General features: G+C 40.1%; 1 long non-coding RNA gene across 1 annotated transcript in view; it reads left to right on the forward strand.

Moving 5' to 3' along the window:
- The window catches only part of LOC121140930, a 165002-nt gene that overhangs the window by 102645 nt on the left and 42683 nt on the right, over window positions 1-19674 (forward strand). The gene's annotated exons all lie outside the window — the stretch shown is intronic.

Here is a 19674-nt window from a genome sequence, read left to right on the forward strand (position 1 = left end):
ATGAAGTACCAATTACTATTATGCCCAGCTCAGGGGAAACACTCATACCCTATAGTTTCTGAAGACAAAACAAAACTTTATCACTTTGGTAGTAAGATCCTGAGGTAAGTGTAGGAACTTCCCGAGGAACAATCACAGCAAGGTATGGTATGAAGTAAGCAAAAAGGTGCTAACTCAGAGGGAGCCCAGTAGAAGACACTATAGGTCAGTGTTCGAAGAGGAAAAAAAGTATAATGCAATAGGTGACCCTTCACTTGGAAACTGAATGAAAAGTAGGTATCTGATAGTCCAGGTATCAAAGAGAAGGAAGACAATTGCTGAAGTATCTCTAGTATCTCTGTGGAGAAACACACACACACACACACACACACACACACACACACACACACACACACCAGGCCTTTCTATTTTCCTACTCTTTGGCTCTTTTAGACCTTGAAATATAGACCTTGAAATGAAAGAGCCTCTTTGTTTTTGATTTTCTTTTATGCTTTTGAGTGAAATGATGTACGTGTGCTGCCAAATGGAGTTTGTGCTCCAAATTTCCTAATCCATTAATCTTCATGTGTTTTCCACATTTTCCATCTGAGTGACTACAGTAGACCCACTGACCCCTCAAAAGGTTGGTAAGCCAGAGAGCAGACAGTAGCAGACTCGGTTAATACTGAACATTTTTAGGAAGATACGATCACTTAGGATAATTACTCATGGAATTGGTGGGGGGTTATGCAATGAGTTCTCATCACTTAGTTTATCATCAAAACCACTTTAATCTCTGGGTAATGGGTAGAAATGACTTTTTAAAGTTAAATCTTGTGTGCTGGTGGTGCACACCTCTGACACCAGGGTCTGCCTGAGTGCTGATTCATTGCAATTGTGGATTCATGCCTGAAACCCAATTTCTATTGTGCTATGCCCTTCAAGATGAGTTCTTGCCAGGATTCTGATAGCTCTGGCAACAACCTGCCTCATTGAATTTTGCTGTATTTGGTCTTCCTTTTCGGTATGGTTAAAGTTTCCTATTCTTTGTAGCACCCATCTGTTTCTGCTTCAGGGGAAGTGCTTACTTAGTTACATTAAATTAGTCTGATTTTCCAAGTGGGTTTCCCCCTGCATTTTCCCTTATTGCAGGAGGTCTTGTAGGCGGATACCAGCTCTTGAGCAGATCCCAGTAAAAGCTCTCTCACTAATTGTCTGACTGCAGCTGCCCTTTAGAGGGGCTAAGTAATGGTCAGGCACAGCTTTCTGTGCATTAACTCTCTTTGCAAATGCTGAGGAGACTAAGACATAGAGGCACAGAGAGAACAAAGACTGCTAGAACTCACAGAGTTAGTAGATGGCATAGCTCACCTGCCCTGCCAGGCACCTGTGCAGCCTACCACTGTGTTCTAAGCCTGCCACCGAGACTTGGGAACTTCATAAAAATAGCCATCCTTATGACTCACAGATTCCACAAAGGACTCTCATTTATCTCACTGAGGATGACAAATTAGAGTTTTGTGAAGTATAAACTGCAAAAGACACACAGGAGGCCACTGGCCAAAATGTGCTTCAATTGTTCCTGCCTCTAATTTCACAGGGCTGGGTTCTGTTCAGTATACTGAAAGGCTGTGGTCCAGGATGAAGTTCTAAGCCCCTCTTTTCTCCCCTTGAGCGATCCTATCTCAACCCATGGATTTAATTGTTGCCTAGAATTTCTAGTTCAGATTTTTTCCCTGTGTTCATTCCTATTCTCAGGGTCACCATCTGTTTTCTTAGCATACATGGTGGGTAAATATTTTAAGGTTTTCAGACTGTTTTTCTCCATTGCATGAGAGCTTTAGGGCAGCATTGGGGTTCGCACATTCTTGGCTCTCTATATAGCACATGGGACCATATATTTCAAGTGTCTCTCTTAAATCATTTGTTGAATTAACTGATGAGAGCACACACTTTGTCCTGAGAGGATGATAGCACATATACGTTGTTCTGAGAGGACGAGGTGGAACATTTTGCTTTTAGAAAACTCTTTCAGATTGGTTTCCTAATGTAGGACACACCTTAGTATAACTGGAGAAAAATTTCTCACAATCTTGATCTTTCCAACAGAAAATGTAAAAATACAAGCCATCACTATGGATGGTATTAGCTTTTGATGTTTCTTGTCAACTGACACAGCATTTGGAGTCAGGTACAGTTGAGTTCATATAGTAATATCATTCTTTGGTTAAACTATGACCACAATCTTGCCAGAGGATTCAGAATGCAAAGCTAGCCACAAGCCATAGAGGTCAGGCAATGGTGATACACAACTTCAATCCCAGTAGCTGTTCTAGCAAGCCATAGAGCTAGGCAGTGGTGGCACACACCTTTAATACCAGGATTTAGGAGACAGGTAGATGAGTCTCTGTTAGTTTGAGGTTACCCTGGCCTACACAAGAGTTAAGAGTAACAGAGCTCATGCCTTTGATCCCAGCACTTGTGGTCATACACATTTAAAACCAGAATTAGTGAGGTGGAGACAGGAGTGATATGGCTGGGTGGAGAAAAGAATACAAGACAGGAGAAGACAGGAATTCTGAAATTCTGCCTCTGAGGATTGGTCAAGACAGGATTGCCATTTTCGCTTGGTAGAGTAAGATGTACTGGCTTGGCTGCTTTGCTTCTCTGATCTTTAGCTTGAAGCTTGAAACCCAATATCTATCTTTGAGCTTTTACTATTCATTTTAGAATTTACTCTCAGTTTCCTTCTCTGTAAATATATACATATTGAAAATCAATCAAAAGTTCATTACATTGTTAATAATAAATAAAACCTGTTGATAAATGATGGAGTGTTGTCTTCTGTTAGTTGTTGAGCTGTTAGTAGCCATCATATTTCTCTTGTTCCTGTTATCTATATATAAGAAAAACAAGCAATGTGTCAAGATAGTGGTACTGGCATGGAGTTCATTAAGTGCCTCTTCTAAACCTGAGTGGTCAGCATCAACTTTCATCTAATTGACTTTCCATCACTTTTTTTGAGCTGAGACAAGTTGGGATCAAAGTTACTGACTTTACAGTGATGAGGGGTCCTTGTGCAGTAGAAGGGGCCCTGGTACAGTAGGATAGGCCATGGGTCAGTGAGAGAGGCCTTGGGGTAGTGGCAGGGGGCTTGGGACAGTGGGCAGGGCCCTGCCTGAAGGAGTGGGAGGAGCCTTGGAGCAGAGGGAAGGAGTCTTTACATTGAGAGTTATCCTCTAGTTAGAACAATATGACAAATAGGACAGAAAATACCCTGGGTTTTCTTTAGATAGTTAAAGATTTTTAAATGTGCCTGCATTTTAGAAGCCAAAAGGTGTTGCAGATAAAAGTGAAACTCCTCTATCTGTGCTAAGATCTCCACAGAGTCCCTTCAGTCTTCTGCATTCCCCACCTTAGAAAACTGTGTTGTCTTGTTCCACTGAACAGACAAATATGATGTTGAATGGTGTGGTAAGGCGTGTTTTTATCCTCTGGGGCCCAAGTGGCAGCACAGTTCCCTGTATGCACTATGCACCCAGTGAGATGGGTTGGAGGAAATAAGAAAAGAACTCATCACAAGATTGGTAGTGGTAGCATTGCAGGGAATGATGAGCTGTCCTCACACCTTTATCGACAGCAGTAATGTCATTATTCAACTTTAATTATGTCAAGGAAGAAGTGTGGTCACATCTGCACCTTGATTATCAGGGCATCAAATCCAAAAGGATGCTGACAAAGTTTAGGGAGGTTTCCCAAGGAGCAAAGTGATAGCTAAATTAATACCTTGCCATTGATAACTACTTGGTCCATGATTGTTTTGAGGTGCTACTTCTAAAATTTTGCTCTTTATAAATGCTGTTTATATTTTACTGTGCAAAAAGTTACCTGGGATCTTACTAAAGGCCGAAATCTGATAGCACTGGTCTAATGAATTACCCACAATCCTACATTTTACACCAACTCCAGAGTTGTGAATCTTTCAGTTCATGGAACCCAGTCATGAACACTGAGCATTCTGCCTTTGCCCATCCATTTCAGACTCTTTATTTGTGGAATACAGGCCTGGCTGCTCTTGAATCTCTATATGCATCACAACCAAGGCTGAAGTTCATGAGAATTCTTTCAGAGAAATGTCCCTCAGAAGCCTGTAGTCAATTGACCTGCTTGCATTGATTTGGAGATGGTTGCAGAGCTAGGATAGCCTTCAGCAGCTTCTACATTTAATAAGGGCTTTTCTTCCTTCCCAAAGGATGTTATATGTTCGTAGTTTAGTCATATCTGTATAATACTTGTCATAGAGCATGTTCCTTTTTGGGAATAGCATTGTTGGGAAACCATAAGGAGCCTTACAGTTCTTGTCAGACATGACATAGTCAATCAGCCCCAAAGAGGTCAGATATATTCTCATGATGTTTTTACATGCATCAAGAATGAGAGCTACACATAGAAAGAATGAATAATAAAGAAAGTTAAGTCTGGTCTGAGTGTATGTGCATTTGTAATGCAATTTGCTTGATGATGGGGGATGTCCTGTGGGTATGTCAATAAAGCACTGTTGGCCAACAGGGAATCATGATAGGTAGGACTAGGAGTCCAGGAGGATTCTCGGTAGGAGAAACACAGGGAGTCAAGATGTAACCGCCATAGGGATAAGAAGCCCAGAAACATTTCTCCGGTAAGAGAAATACTTAGATTAGCAATTATGGGATAAATACTTAAGTCAGAGCTAGCCAGTAAGAAACAAGCAAGGCCAACAGCTTCATAATTAATACAGCGTCTTGTGTGTTTATTTGGGACTGATGCGGCTCTGGAACCAGGCTGGCGGGAAGGCTTCTCTTTACAGCTTGGGATCTTTATTTTCGTGGTTCTGTAGCAATAAGTTAAGCAATCCTACTTGTCACGATTTTGGTGGGTCTTATGACTTAAAGTTTGCTAACAATTGACAAAAACCCTGAGTTTTTAAGTAAAATAGATTCTACAATGACTTTTCCATCTTTATTATAACACCTCACTTGGTGTTATCCTTACCTTTGCTGATATACTTGTCATTACTTTGAACCTTTGGTTACTTGAGAATGTGTTGATATTTTTTAGAAAATAATGATAAAATACAAAACCAAGCATTCTCTACTTCTCAACACAGTGTGTGGTATAATACACTGAAATGAAAACCATTTAGCACCTACAGAGAGTCAGAAAAGTACAAGGAAAGTGCGTGTAAAGATTCTTGAAAAGGATGCATAGGGATTTTAGTGTGCTGGATTCACTTTCTTGTCTTAAAATGACTTTGTTGTTGAATTTAACAGCATAGACCCTTACAAAATTACCCAGCCCTTCGGTCCCTTTTGAATCCCAAAGAACTCAGCCTCAAGAACTACTGATAGGGTGGTATATCCCAGGGTAAAACCTCCTAGCCTCAACTGGAAGTCTAAGAAAATGAAAGAAGAGAAATGCTGGCACCCAGCTCTCATTTCCATGCTGGTGATAACCCCAGCCAAGATTGTTCAAAGGCTGAGGCACATTGAAAGAAACATACAACATGCTAAAACAGCAGACGTTAATAAAGGGGTACTGTAAAACAACATATCCTCAGCTTCCTGGGAAGTCAGAGGAAGTGATGAAGTCATTACAAGACTGGTTACCAGGAGAGGGGAGGTGGGGTTTATTTTCCTGAGCACATTGTCAATGAGGAAATTATAAAAATGATAACATTTTTTGCCAGACAGACAAGCCCAGGTTCTGTGCAGAAACTGTATGTTCTCTCAATTTCTCAACCTCCAAAGTAGTTAAACATAGCACACAGTGCTTATCAGGCATTTGTATCTCTCCAGGGCATCCTTCTCTCTCTCTCTCTCTCTCTCTCTCTCTCTCTCTCTCTCTCTCTCTCTCTCTCTCTCTCTCTCTCTCTCTCTCTCTCTCTCTCTCTCTCTCTCTCTCTCTCTGTGTGTGTTTATTTATTCCAGGCTGACTGTTGCAAACAATCAATAATGAGGAGAGCTAACTCTAGGCATTCCTATCATCTGCTGAAGGTGTTGACCTAGGAGCTCCAAAGCCATGTCTACCCACACTTCTTGATTCCAAAGAACACACCCACTTTAAAAAGACAGTGAAGTCCTGAAAGGTGTTGTATTCCAGTTTGAAGAGAGATGCTGAGGCAGATTTCCATTTGGGTAAGAGATTTATGAGGAGGCCTCAGAAATCTCTGGGGCCTTGGGTAGTAGATCAGAGTTTACCATGGCATACAAATGAACTCTGGGAGCCCATTTCACATGGAGGGATGCTCTCTCAGCCTGGACACATGGGGAAGGGCCTAGGTCCTGCCCTGGATGAAATGACATACTCTGGAGATCCCCCCAAGGAGGACCTCATCCTCCCTGGGGAATGATGTGGGGATTGGGTGGGGTGCTGGGGGCGCTGTTGGATGAACAAGGGAGGAGGGGTGGGAGAGGGATCTGGGAGTGACATGTGAAGCATTCATGTTTCTAATTTAAATAAAAACATATATTGAGGAAAAACATAGATGGACAGATAGCATGGCAGGGGCTCTGAGGAAAGATCAGCCCACACGGCAGTGAGGGTCCCTTCTTATATACTTTACCCGGGGAGGGGGGAAGTCAATTGAAAAGCTTCCTTTTTGACCCACAGTTGGACGTTACTGTAGTAACCAGTGAGTAGTCAGTTAAAGGCAGTCAGCTGATGATACACCTGGCTTCTGGCTGCCCATTGCTTGGGACCCCATGGCACTGAAGTCGGGAGTGCAGAAGGGGTGGCAGAGGAGAGTGATGCTGCAGGACAATGAATTAGTTGATTTGAGGCATGCCGAAGATTCGTGATCCTATCTTAAGCTCTAAGATGAACGTCAAAAAGAAGTTGTTCTGTTGACAACTGGAAAGTGTCCAGAAGTTGATTCTTTTAGATTGTGTAGTAATCCCAAATGACCAACAACTTGACCTCAGTGTTGTAAAACCTGTAGCAAAACAGCAGCAAAGACACTCCACTTCTGAACTACAGATTCCCGAGGTTACGTTTGCTGCTCCAATCTGCTCAATGTGTGGTGGCATGAAAGGCAGCGATAGAAAATAATGTGCCATCCCAGACTAGAACAGAGCCCAGGACAGCCTACATGCATTCACAGCTATCCAATTCTAAGATACACGACTACCCCCAGGCAAGAACAGCAAGGGTGTCCAGCCAACCACTCAGATGCATGAGCTATCTGCTATGGTAATAACCTTTGATGCTTTGTGCCTCTGAGTCATGCTGCACTGTAGCGTTACAGAAATGGGTGCCCAGGTTGGTAACGGATGGTCTATTATGCTTTTGGTATGGAATTCTTTCTTAGAGTGCACCTTAGATTTCCACTGCTGCGATCAAACACTGCTACTAAAAGCAACTTGGGGAAGAAAAGCTTTATTTGGCTTAAATATTACAATCCATCATGGAGGAATTCAAGGTAGGAACTCGAAGCAGGATCCTGGACCAGAAGGTCATTTGCTTATGGTCCTGCTCTTGAGGCTTACTCAGCCTGCTTTTAACTACCTGGCCAGGGGCAGGGTGCCCCCAGTTTACAAGGCCCTCCCACAGCATTCCTTACCCAAGTAAAGGCCCCACAAGCTCATCTAAGGGACAATATGATAACTGTTTTCTCAATGAGGATCTTTTGAGATAACTCCAGCTTGTGTCAAATTTAAAAAATAAACTAAAAAAAACTAACAAAGAATGAGGTCTCCTGTTAGAGCAGTTACAATGTTGTACTATGGGAGAAGCCTATGTGGTGGTCCTACCGAAATGCTTCACAAAGGAAAAATGGTGTTTTTTTTACCTCCATAGTTGGCAACATATTAGGAGACATCTTTGCCTCCTAAAGGAAAGAGAAAGGCCTAGAACTTCACTTCTATTCCATTTAGGAAGGTATGGCTTCATAAAACAGAAATAATACATATAATCCAAACATTTCTATCCTAAACTATAAATAAACAAAATAACCATAGCAGAAATGCTTAAAACTGGGACATAAGTGAAATTCTGTGGAATTAAATAAAGCATAAAATGGATATTTCCACTAAGGCTATCTTAGCTGAAGCAGCTATTTAAAAACACAAAAACAAAATTAATGTAATTCTGGTTTAATTTAGTTTGGATTTATCAAGTCAGCAAAGTTAATTCTATGTCAATAAAAAAGAAACTCAAGCTGGGCAAATCATTTTACTCTCTGTGAATGTCTGGAGGAAATAATGAAAACATATTTAAATGACACTGGGAGTACTGAGAGTGCATTTACTTTTATATAAAAATGTGTCATTGTGTTTCTCGGACAATAAAAGAGATCCAAAAGAAACAAACCATTTTGTAATTCAGCATTTGGATCTCAGTGGGTTTCCAATTGAAGAATCCCTCCAAGGTCCAAGCAAAGACTACTGAACACATGGTTCTCTAAATCAATACTGGGCTCAGGGCTGGCTACTTCTCTCTTGCAGTTTCAGAGAGTGTCCACAGAACTGTTGATGGACTTTTGGTTCCTGGTGGTATGGTGACATTGGAATGTCTGTGGTCAACCCATGGTGATGGTTTTGACTTCCTGAGAGATGTTCCATGATCTCTGTGTTGAAGGCCATTATTCCTGTGAGTTTCTCCTTGAAGAAAAATAATAACTATTCAATGAGATGTTGAAAGAGAGATGACCTTGTGAATTAAGTGGCCTGTATACAACAAACTATCACTTCTGCAGCAGGCCCTGAGTGGGTAGAAAATCAATCAGCATTCTTATACCAAATGCTTCCAGATAAAATGAAAGCTCATATTTTCTTTAAAGAATATTTCAACCCAGTAAAGCTCATCTTGGAGCATGTATATGAGGTAGCCTATGATTCAAAATCTAACAAATCTATCTACAGAAGCCCAATTTTCATCTTTCATATATGTAGAGGTAGAATTGCCCTTTCAGGAAATAGGTAAACAGACTCTTTACTTGTCTTTGAGAGAGAAAAGACAATGAAATTGTCTTTTGCCAGGATGACAGTTGAAATAGGATAGAACAAGAGAGAGAGACAGAGAGAAAGAGAGAGAGAGAGAGAGAGAGAGAGAGAGAGAGAGACATAGAGACAGAGAGAACTGATGTATGCTTCATGTGTGTATAGAGACATCTAAGAGAACTCAAACGTGGCTGAAAATCCAGACATACCTTATCTGGTTAATGGAAGTGAGCTATCATTCTAATGAAATCCTCTATTTTTTTTTACGAGACAGGGTTTCTCTGTATTGTTTTGGAGGCTGTTGGTCCAGCCCGGCCTCGAACTCACAGAGATCCGCCTGCCTCCCGAGTGCTGGGATTAAAGGCATGCGCCACCACCGCCTGGCAAAATCCTCTATTCTTTTGAGTGGTATTAGCTCTTACAACTGCAGAAATCCTATCATTTGATATGAAAAGATTTGAATATTTTTGAGTAATTTCTTTCTAAAACACAAGATATATTTTCCTCTAATAAGGATTGTGTTGAGCACTTTCTTAAGTGTCTCTCAGCCATTTTAGGCTCCTCTATTGAGAATTCTCTATTTAGTTCTGTATCCCACATTTTAATTGGGTCCTTTGGTGTTTTGGAGACTTGCTTCTTGAGTTCTTTGTAAATTTTGGAGATCAGACCTCTGTCAGTTGTGGGTTTGGTGAAGATCTTTTCCCATTCTGTAGGCTGCTGTTTTGTCTTGTTGGCTGTGTCCTTTGCCTTTTAGAAGCGCCTCAGTCTCAGGAGGTTCCATTTATTAATTGTCAATCTTAGTGTCTGTGCTACTGGTGTTATGTTCAGGAAGTGGTCTCCTGTACCAATGCGTTGAAGGGTACTACCCACTCTCTCTTCTAAGAGGTTCAGTGTGGCTGGATTTATGTTGAGATCTTTGATACATTTTGACTTAAGTTTTGTTCATGGTGATAGATATGGATCTATCTGAAGTCTTCTAAATGCAAGCAACCAGTTATGCCAGCACCATTTGTTGAAGATGCTTTCTGTTTTCCATTGTATAGTTTTAGCTTCTTTGTCAAAGTTCAGGTCTGTGGGTTAATATCAGGGTCTTTTCAATTCCATTGGTCTGTCTGTCTATTTTGAGTCGTGGAGCCACCATAGGTTTGAGAAGAGATCTGGCACTAGGGAGATTGTCAGAGATCTAAAAGGATGACACCAACTAACCAGTAGTGGAGAGGCTACCTTAAATGCCCTCCCCCGATAATGAGATTGATGATTACCCTATATGCCATCCTAGAGCTTTCATCCAGTGGCTGATGGAAACAGAGGCATACACCCACAGCTAAACACTGAACTGAACGTCTGGAAACCAGTTGCAGAGTGGGAGGAGCGATGAACAAAGGAGTCGAGACCTTATTGCTGAAACTCACAGAGGCAGCTGACCTGAATAAGGGGGAAGCTTGTGGACTCCAAACTGGTGACTGAGAAGCCAGCATGGGACTGATCCAGAACCCTGAAAGTGCGTGTCAGTGAGGAGGCCTCAGCAATCTATGGGCCCTTGGAGAGTTGACCAGTATTTAGCCCTGGTGTACAAATGAACTTTGGGAGCCCATTCCACATGGAGGGATGCTCTCTCAGCCTGGACACATTGGGGAGGGCCTAGGCTCTGCCGGGGAAGATATGACAGACTTTGAAAATCCCCATGGAGGGCCTTACCCATCCTGGGGAGCAGGGGGCAGATGGAGAAGGGGAGTTGGGGGGCTTGGGAGATGGGGGAGGAGGGGAGAGTGAGAGAGCTGGGATTGACATGTCAAGCATGCTTGTTTCTAATTTAAATAAAATTATAAAAAAGGATTGTGTTCTTTTGTCAGCACTATTTGTTATTCATTTATTAGGCATCTGTGAAGACATTTAACATATTTAATATCTGGAGCAGACCAGGTTTGACCACTACCACCCAGCATTTCCACATCACTTTCTGTAATAATATATATATGAAAATCTGCACTTATCTAACAAAAATATTCCATCATGCTTAACATTTTATTTCATTTTAAATTATAGCTACATGTTAAAAACCATCAAAAGGTCAAATGGAAGGACATACCTGAATCAACCTGCATAGTTTGAATTTCCTTGACTACAACACCTTATTGTTTTTACCTGTCCATCATGCTATACTTGCTACCTCAGTGTATTGTCACATGGCAAAGAGGGCTGTACAGTAGGAAGGAGACTCACACTTAATTTTAAAAATTACATTAATTTGTGTTTGTGTATGTGTGTGTAAGAGAGGCAGAGAATGAGAGAGAGAGAGAGAGAGAGAGAGAGAGAGAGAGAGAGAGAGAGAGAGAGAGAGAGAGAGAGCAATGAAAACACGGTGAAGTCAAAAGAGTCATTTGTATTCTATCTTGTGGGCTTGTGGGTCCAGGGATAAAACACAGCTTATCAGGTTTGGAGGACAAATACCTTGGTCTGCTGAGCCATCTCACCATCTTGAGACTCACATTGTAATACCAAGTCTCTGACTGTGTATTCCCAGAAGGACTTTACAGATAACCCTGTTATTTCCGGAATGAGACTGTCTGATTGAATCTCATGTGCAACACTTCTGTTTATAGTTCTACCAATAACTGACATCAGTGGAACACAGCTATACCTGTTAAGTGTCTTCTGTGTCAGTCTCTTTTGTCTTCAATAATGCTGAGAGATAGGGCTCATAGTTACTTCCACCCCAATGACAGTGATCCCAGCCTGCTCCATTTATTAATATTTCCCAAGACTTCAGAATACTGCCTTCTCATAGGTAATACGAGAAGTGGAGTGCCTTGCTCAAAGTAGACCAGTAGGATGTAAGCTTCCATGCCATGGAGATGTCCCATAAAAGAAATAACCAGAGTGAGCAGACATTTTAATTTAGCATCAACAACTTTCAGGATTACTTTAATGGAAATATAACAATTCAGACAACCCAATGAGATTTGAGCTGCAAATAAATGGGTCTAGTTTTTCCAAAGTAGCCTGGGAAGCAGAAAGACACCTAGGGCTGTTCTTCAAGTCCAGTCCTCACACAGTTGGCATGAGGAGGTGGTCAGGCTCTGAGCTTGGCACGCCCTCAGGCTGCCTTCCAGCTGCTTTTGGGCTCATGTGTACATTATTTGGGTTAAAAGCATAAGGTATTCAAGCCTATGTAATGGTCTTTGGTAAGCTGATTCATACCAAACAAATAAGAGGATGTCTCAGAAACAAAAGTTATTTTACAGTCGGAAATCACTTTATCCAAGGCCTGGCAGGGCCTACTGGGGTTGGAAGCTCTAGAAGTTGTAGACAAACACTGAAGTTATTTCTGGTCAGGAGATAAAACGAAACATTTTTTTTCTTCCTGAACACTAAATTGCATCAAAGAGTTGATAATATTTCTGCTGAAAGTCAGCTCATAAAATGCCATCATAGCTCTAAAACTGTCTATATAATGAGCATAATTTAAAAGTAGTGTTTTCTATTACTGATATAGGGTACAATACCCAATCGTTCACATTCTCTTCTCTGCTTTCTGAAACAAAGATGCTATCCTTCTTGTGATGTAGTTTATCAGGAATTCATTAAGAAGTTCGCAGTCACCAAGCCACTTGAGTGCACTGTTTTGGGAATCAAGAGGCTCATGTTTCACAGTCATTGCTGGATAATGGCTAGATCATGGCCTTGAGTCTTCATTGGTATACATAAGTATTGGAATAGATGATATGTTCTTCATTAATGACTTAAGATTCCTTATGTGTAAATTTGCTTTCATATTAGTAGACTCTACAACTTTCTGATTGCATAGCATGCATCTGCTTTGCCACTTTGTAATGGTTCTGGTAGAAATGAAGGTGTTTAAAGAGGCTCTTATGTCTCCCTCAATCTGACTCTCAGACTATTGAAACAATGTACCAAACTTGTTTGGAATTTCTTCAGTATTTTCCTGCTAGGAGAAGGAAAGGACACCAATAAGAAGGCAAGTTTTCTCTCTCAAAGTCCCCTTTCCTCTTCTCAATGTGGTCACTGAATAAATCTCCTTTGCCTTGCACTATTAATTTGGCTCTTTTTGTTTGCTTATTGAAGACAAATAGCTGGATCAGACTGGGCATCTGGTTTGTAATCCCCAAGTTCAGTACACTGTGCCTCAGATGGAAAAGCAGACGGAACCTGGGATGTATTATTGGTACTTATGATGAAATATGAAAACCCTCTTGTTTTCAATCCTATTGTTGTTCTCCTTTTTCTCTTCCTGGTGGGTGATAAGACACAGGGTTCTGTCATGTTTCTCTATCACAATAAAGTTGGCATTCAAGATCTGTGAGCTCTTAGGGCAGGTGCCTCTTCTACCTCTGCCCCAGTTACCCAAGCTGGGTGATGTGAATCTTTGATTCCATTACTCCCTGGTTTTCAATGTACTTGCCAGTTACATATTTTGGAAATGTCTTTATTGCCATTTTAATGGGTTTTCAGGAAGTACTGAAGAAAAGCACATATAGTAAATGTTACAAATCTAGCCAGAAATGACCTGTGTAATATTTGATTAAAGTAAGGAAATGGAAAATTTGGAGGGAAATAATTTGGGCAGCCATGTGTAAAAAAATGGAGTGGGATGGGTCAGCAGCCAGAAACAGGGAAACTAAGATGGTCTTTTCTTACTAGAGGAGGGAGTACAGACAGCTTAATCAGAACGTCAGAAGTTGAGAGAATGAGAAGGCTTTGCTTAGTGACCATGATTAGAGTGAGAGAGATTGGAAGAAATTCTGGTTTCAGCTGGCTGTGTCCTCTGGGTGGATAGATAACAGACTATGTGTGCTGCTGTTAAAGAGGAGCCAGGTAAGGACAGACTTAAAAGTCAAAAGGAAACCAAGGAAAAGATATACTTTTATTTTAATTTTCATGCAACCAATGGAAAGACAAAACATTTTTAATAGGGAAGGAAAATGGTATTCTGAGAACTGTTAGACAACCAGGACTCTGCTGTATCCTGTATTTCTGAGTCCTGAGATATGGGTTGCCTACCGGTTATTTTCTGGATTTGGCTTCAACACACACTGAATCAAAGTCTTGGTGTGATCTCATGTTTTCCTGACTGGTCACCTTTGGGTTAGCCATGGTGATTTCTTCATATAACTGGCCATATGCCCCTACTACTAAAATGACTAAAACTTATTCATTGGGTGCATATGGCCGGCTATGTAGCATTATTTCACATGTATCTTGCACATGAGCCCTGATCCTTTATATTTAGATTAGATGCCTTCTCATTTACCTTAACTAATAATGAATGAATGCCAAGATTTTCACATTATGTATATCTCTAAGACTTGTAAGCTCCGAACGTTTTCTAAGTCCTCACCTCTACCTCCTGTATAGTTGGGTTTGAGGCTGTTATTGTAACCTTTAGTCTTTTTGTATAGATACTCCACTCAGATCTTAAATATCTTGTATTGTCAGTAACTTTAAGAAGGCCCTTTTGATCCATGATAATGTCTTACATATTTCAGGTGTGAGCTGCCTGACATGGATGCTCTAAACCAAACTTGAATTTTCTACTGGAAAAAATGCTTATCCTCAAATGCTGGTTCATCTCTACATCCTCAAGAAATAATAATTTCTGATGGAGAATTTCAAAAAACTTGAGAAATATAAATAGGGCTTTCCTGTTGAGAGCCTTAATAACAAGGAATACTGTCCACCCAGAGAATTTGCTCTAATACACAATAGTAAATGGTGTTTGTAATACTGATGGGCAAGAGAGGTAGGTTGTAATGGAGTACTTGCAAGAAAATATATTTCAGCCAAGAGGTTGATTGAGGAAAATGAATAAATAAACCATAAGAGAGAATATGTTTGGTTTGAACTGAATAGATTATGAATGTAGAAGAGAGCCAAAGAAATTGCTGTGTAAGAATACAATAGAAATGGATTAAATAGGCTGAACATTGGTTAATGTATTACTATTAATTTTATGTGAATTTGTAAAACGTACATTTGTACTTTTACAAATATAATGCTATACAGTTGCAGTTGGAGATTACTCAGTCCTAGACTGTTTATTTATAAGATGGGAACAAGAAGTCTAACTGCATTATATCCAGAGCTTGAAGGATACAACAGATGATGTAGCTTATGAACAAGCCAAGAACTTCTGAAACATGTGTTTGTTGTATAATTAGAAGAATTTCTAAGAAACAATGAGTGAATAGATCCTTAGGGACTTATAATTTTTAAAGTTTTGTGCCACTGGAAAGTTATTAGTTATGTGTTTAGTCTTAGTTATGTGTTTCTGGATAGATGTGATTTTTGGGAAATCGATACTGGTATTAGTTATTTTTCTTCTTACTTTGAATCTGAGAAAAACAAGCTAAAGAAGAAAGAGCTTATTTGGACTCAGAGTCCATCAAGGCAGAGAACAGAGGCACCAAAGTCAGCTGTAGCCATGTCTGTATGAGCGTCAGGTACTCAGTCTCCTGTGTCTGTTGCCAGAAGACACAGGTAGATGGGTTCCAAAGATAGTTCCAATACTCTAGTTTTCCTTTATATCCTGTCCACCTGATACTTCCTCAGACTTGCAGGTTTGGACTTATTTCTTCACTTAAACTAGTCTATTAATGTCCCCAAAGCAAGGCTAGAGATGTGTCTCTTAGTTGATTGTAAATCCTGTCACCCAGAGAAAGACTACCCATTACATGGGTCAAAACTTTTTATATAATAATGACTCACATCTTCCTTCATGTTTAAATCAATAGATACAGAAAAAATTAGAATTGCAGTGGCTATTTGAGACTGTTATGTTACAGCATGCATATTTAGTAATATTGTGTGATCCAGGTGACTAACATCAGCAATTCTGTGAAATACTGAAGATATATTCACAGATCTCTATGCTTAGTCAGCTGAAAAGTTTAACCTTTCTGTGTTTTAAAAATAAAATGAAAGGAAAGGCTAGTTTTATGCTAGCTTGACATGAGCTGTAGTCATCTTAGAGGAGGAAAATTAATTGAGAAAATGACTCCAGAAGACCAGGCTGCAGGCAGACAAGCATCTAGGGCATTTTCTTTATTAGTTATTAATGAGGGAGGGCCCAGCCTATTGTAGCAGGTGCCATCCCTGGTCTGGTGCTCCTGGGTTCTATAAGAATGCAAGCTGAGCAATGAGCAAGCCATGGGGAGCAAGCCAGTCAGCAACTTTCCTCCATGGCCTCTAAGTCAACTTCTGACCCCAGGTTCCTGCCCTTGTTTGATTTCCTTCCCTAAGTGCTTCGAATGATTAGTTATTGTGTGGAAGTATGAGTTAAATAACCACCCACCAACACTGAGTTGCCTTTGGTCATAGTGTTCTGTTATTGTAATATTAACCCCAACTGAGATATAAGGTTTCTTCTCAACCCCTTGACCTTATTGATTCTTGAAAATATTCTACATTTTTTCATAACTTAGAGTAGTGATTAGATTAGGTAAACTTGAATTTTACCTAAGAAGAGACACTGAAATCTTTCCTCTTTTGATCATGGATGGAATAATTATTTCATTAATACTTCAGTCTTCAAATTTTCAGTGTAAAATGTTTGATATAGTGACTTCTTTGAATATACTTCTTTAATTCATAGTAGGAGTAGATTTATTATACTTGAACCCTACCTAAGTATGGCTTCCAATGACCTTTTTTGCTATCCCTATAGCTCAGTGCCTCACTGAATTCACATGTGAGAAGCTTCCTTTGGCAGTAGATGGTAAATATCACAGACAGCCACAGCTGGGAAATGGGCTGAGATTTAGATACTAAAGAGCATTTAGTCCTAAAGCAAACCCCTACCCTAAGGCTTGGAGATCTATGTGGAAGAGGAGGCAGGAAGAGTGTAAGACCCAGACACAACAGGAATGATGCACCTACAAACTCAGAGAGAGGGTGGCAGTATGCACAAGACCTACAGACAAAGTCCCAGCATTGATCAGAGGAAGTAGGCACAAGTCCTACCCCTCACCATGAGGCTATTTGCAATTTATATACACTGACAAAAGGGAAAGTAAGTTTCCTTCAAGGGAGTGTCACTGGGTGTATCAACCAAACTCCAGTGTAAAACCCATGCCTGGGAGGATTTGTCCAACACAAAACGAACTCCATGATCTTGTTATCCTTGTTGAGGGTGGGCTTTTTTGCTTTGTTTTGTCATTTCTGTCTTATTGTTTGTTTTTGTTTTTCATTTTTGTCTCTTTTTGAAAGAGAAAGAGAGAGGAGATAATATAAAAATGGGTGAATAAGGAGGTGGAGAGGATATGGGAGGAGTTGGGAGAGAAGAAAACATGATCAAAATATAATGTATGAAAAAAATGTAAAGAAAACATAGTTCCAAAGTGTGTGGGCTAGTTTTAGGTCAAGTTAAAACAAGGTAGAGTCATGTGAGAGGAGAAAACTCCAATTGAGAAAATTCATACCTAAGATCAGGCTAGTCATAGGCAATCCTGTAGGCCAAGGATGATTGAGGGGAGATGGTACAGTTCATTGTGAGTCAGGACATGCCTGGGCTGGTTATCCTGTGTCCTATAAAAAAATCAGCCGGAGCAAGCTATGGGAGCAAGCCAGTCAACAAGCATTTCTCCATGACCTGTCCCCACTAAGGGAGAGGTGAGCATGGGCCCCTGTCTCAGGCTCCAATTCTGCTTGCCTTATTTAGGATCTACTAGCCTGGGAAGTGTCGACTTATTCCAAATGGATCACGCTATCCAGAGTCTGCTGACATCATAGTGCTAGTCCTGTCTCAGACACACTTGCACCCATCATGAGACCCATTGGATTACTGGACCTGCTTGCACCCACTGGAAAAGAACCTTGGACCTGTACCCACCAGGAGAGGAAGAGACCCCACCTACACCCACTGGAAGAAGGGATGGGAAGACAACAATATAAGAACACATGCAATAACAGAAAAACCAATATGATGCCACTAGAATCTAGGGACTTTACACCAGCAAGACCTGACCATCCCAACACAGATGAAGCAGATGAGAATGACCTTAAAAATAACTTCATGAAGATGATAGAGACCTTAAAAGAGGAAATGAGAAAATCCTTTAAAGAAATGGAAGAAAAATCAAACAAAAATTTCAAGGAATGGAGGAAAAGAAAAAACAAAAATTGCAAGAAACAATTCAAACAGTGCAAGGTTTGAAAGCTGAAATAGAAACAATAAAAGAAAACCTCAGTCTGAGGGGATGCTGGAAATCGAAGAGCTCGGTAAATGATCAGGAACTACAGATGCAAGCATAACCAACAGAATACAAGAGACAGAAGAGAGAATCTCAGGCACTGAAGATACACTAGGAGAAATAGATTCATCGACCAATGAAAATCTTAACTCTAAGAAATTTCCAACACAAAATATCCAGGAAATACAGTACACAGTGAAAAGACCAAACCTAAGAATAATAGGTATAAAAGAAGGTGAAGAAATGCATCTCAAAGGTGTAAAAAAATCAACAAAATCATAGAAGGAAACTTTCCCAACTTAAAGAAAGACATGACAATGAAAGTACAAGAAACTTCCAGAACACCAAATAGAGTGGACCAGAAAAAAATGTTCCCCTACCACACAGTAATCAAAACACCAAACATACAGAATAAAGAAAGAACACTAAGAACAGCAGAGGAAAAATGTAAAGTAACATATAAAGGCAAACCAATCAGAATTACACATGACTTCTCCATGGGAACTCTGAAAGCCAGAAGGTCCTGGATAGATACTCTACCAGCACTAAGAGAATGGATGCCAGTAGAGAAAACTATACCCAGCAAAGCTTTCAACCACTATAGATGGAGAATATGAATTTTATCATATTCCATGATAAAACCAGCTTTAAGCATTAATCCTGCCCTACAGAAAGCACCAAAAGGAAAGTTAACTACACTAAAAAAAACAAAGGCAATAGATAATTCCCACTTTACCAAAGGTCAAAAGAAATAGCAGTGTAAATCCACACACAATACGATCATCACCAACAAATCCAAGACAAACAAGAATTAACACTCAATGGTCCTTAATTCCCCTCAGTATTAATGGTCTTAACTCACCTATAAAAGACACAGGCTAACAGAATGGATAAAAAGACAGAAATCATCCCTCTACTGCATATAAGAAACACAAGTTATCTTCAAAGAACAGATGTTACCTCAGAGTAAAGTGTTGGGATAAGAGTTTCCAATCAAATGGAGCCAAAAAGCAAGATGGTGTTGCTATTCTAATATCTAACAAATTAGACTTCAAACTAAAATCAATCAAAAGAGATGAAGAAAGGCATTTCATATTCATCACAGGAAAAATCCATCAGGATGAAATATCAATTCTGAACATCTACGACCCAAATACAAAGAGAACCATGTTCATAAAAGAAACATTACTAAAACTCAAATGACACATAAAACTTCATGCTCTAATAGTGGGAAACTTCAACACCCCACTCTCATTACTAGACAAAACCACCAGACAGATACTTAACAAGCAAACAAAGGAACTAACAGAAGTTATGGCCCAATTGGGTTTAACAGACATCTATAGAACATTCCATCCAAACAGAAAAGATTATACCTTCTTCTCAGTGCCATGTGGAGCCTTCTCTAAAATTGACCACATACTCAGCAACATAGCAAACATCAACATATACAATACAATTGGAATACCCCTGTATCTTATCAAACCACCAGGCTTTAAAGTTAGAATTCA

The sequence above is a fragment of the Mesocricetus auratus genome, unplaced genomic scaffold (genome assembly GCF_017639785.1).
Source record: "Mesocricetus auratus isolate SY011 unplaced genomic scaffold, BCM_Maur_2.0 Super-Scaffold_100006, whole genome shotgun sequence".
In the NCBI taxonomy this organism is placed as follows: Eukaryota; Metazoa; Chordata; class Mammalia; order Rodentia; family Cricetidae; genus Mesocricetus; species Mesocricetus auratus.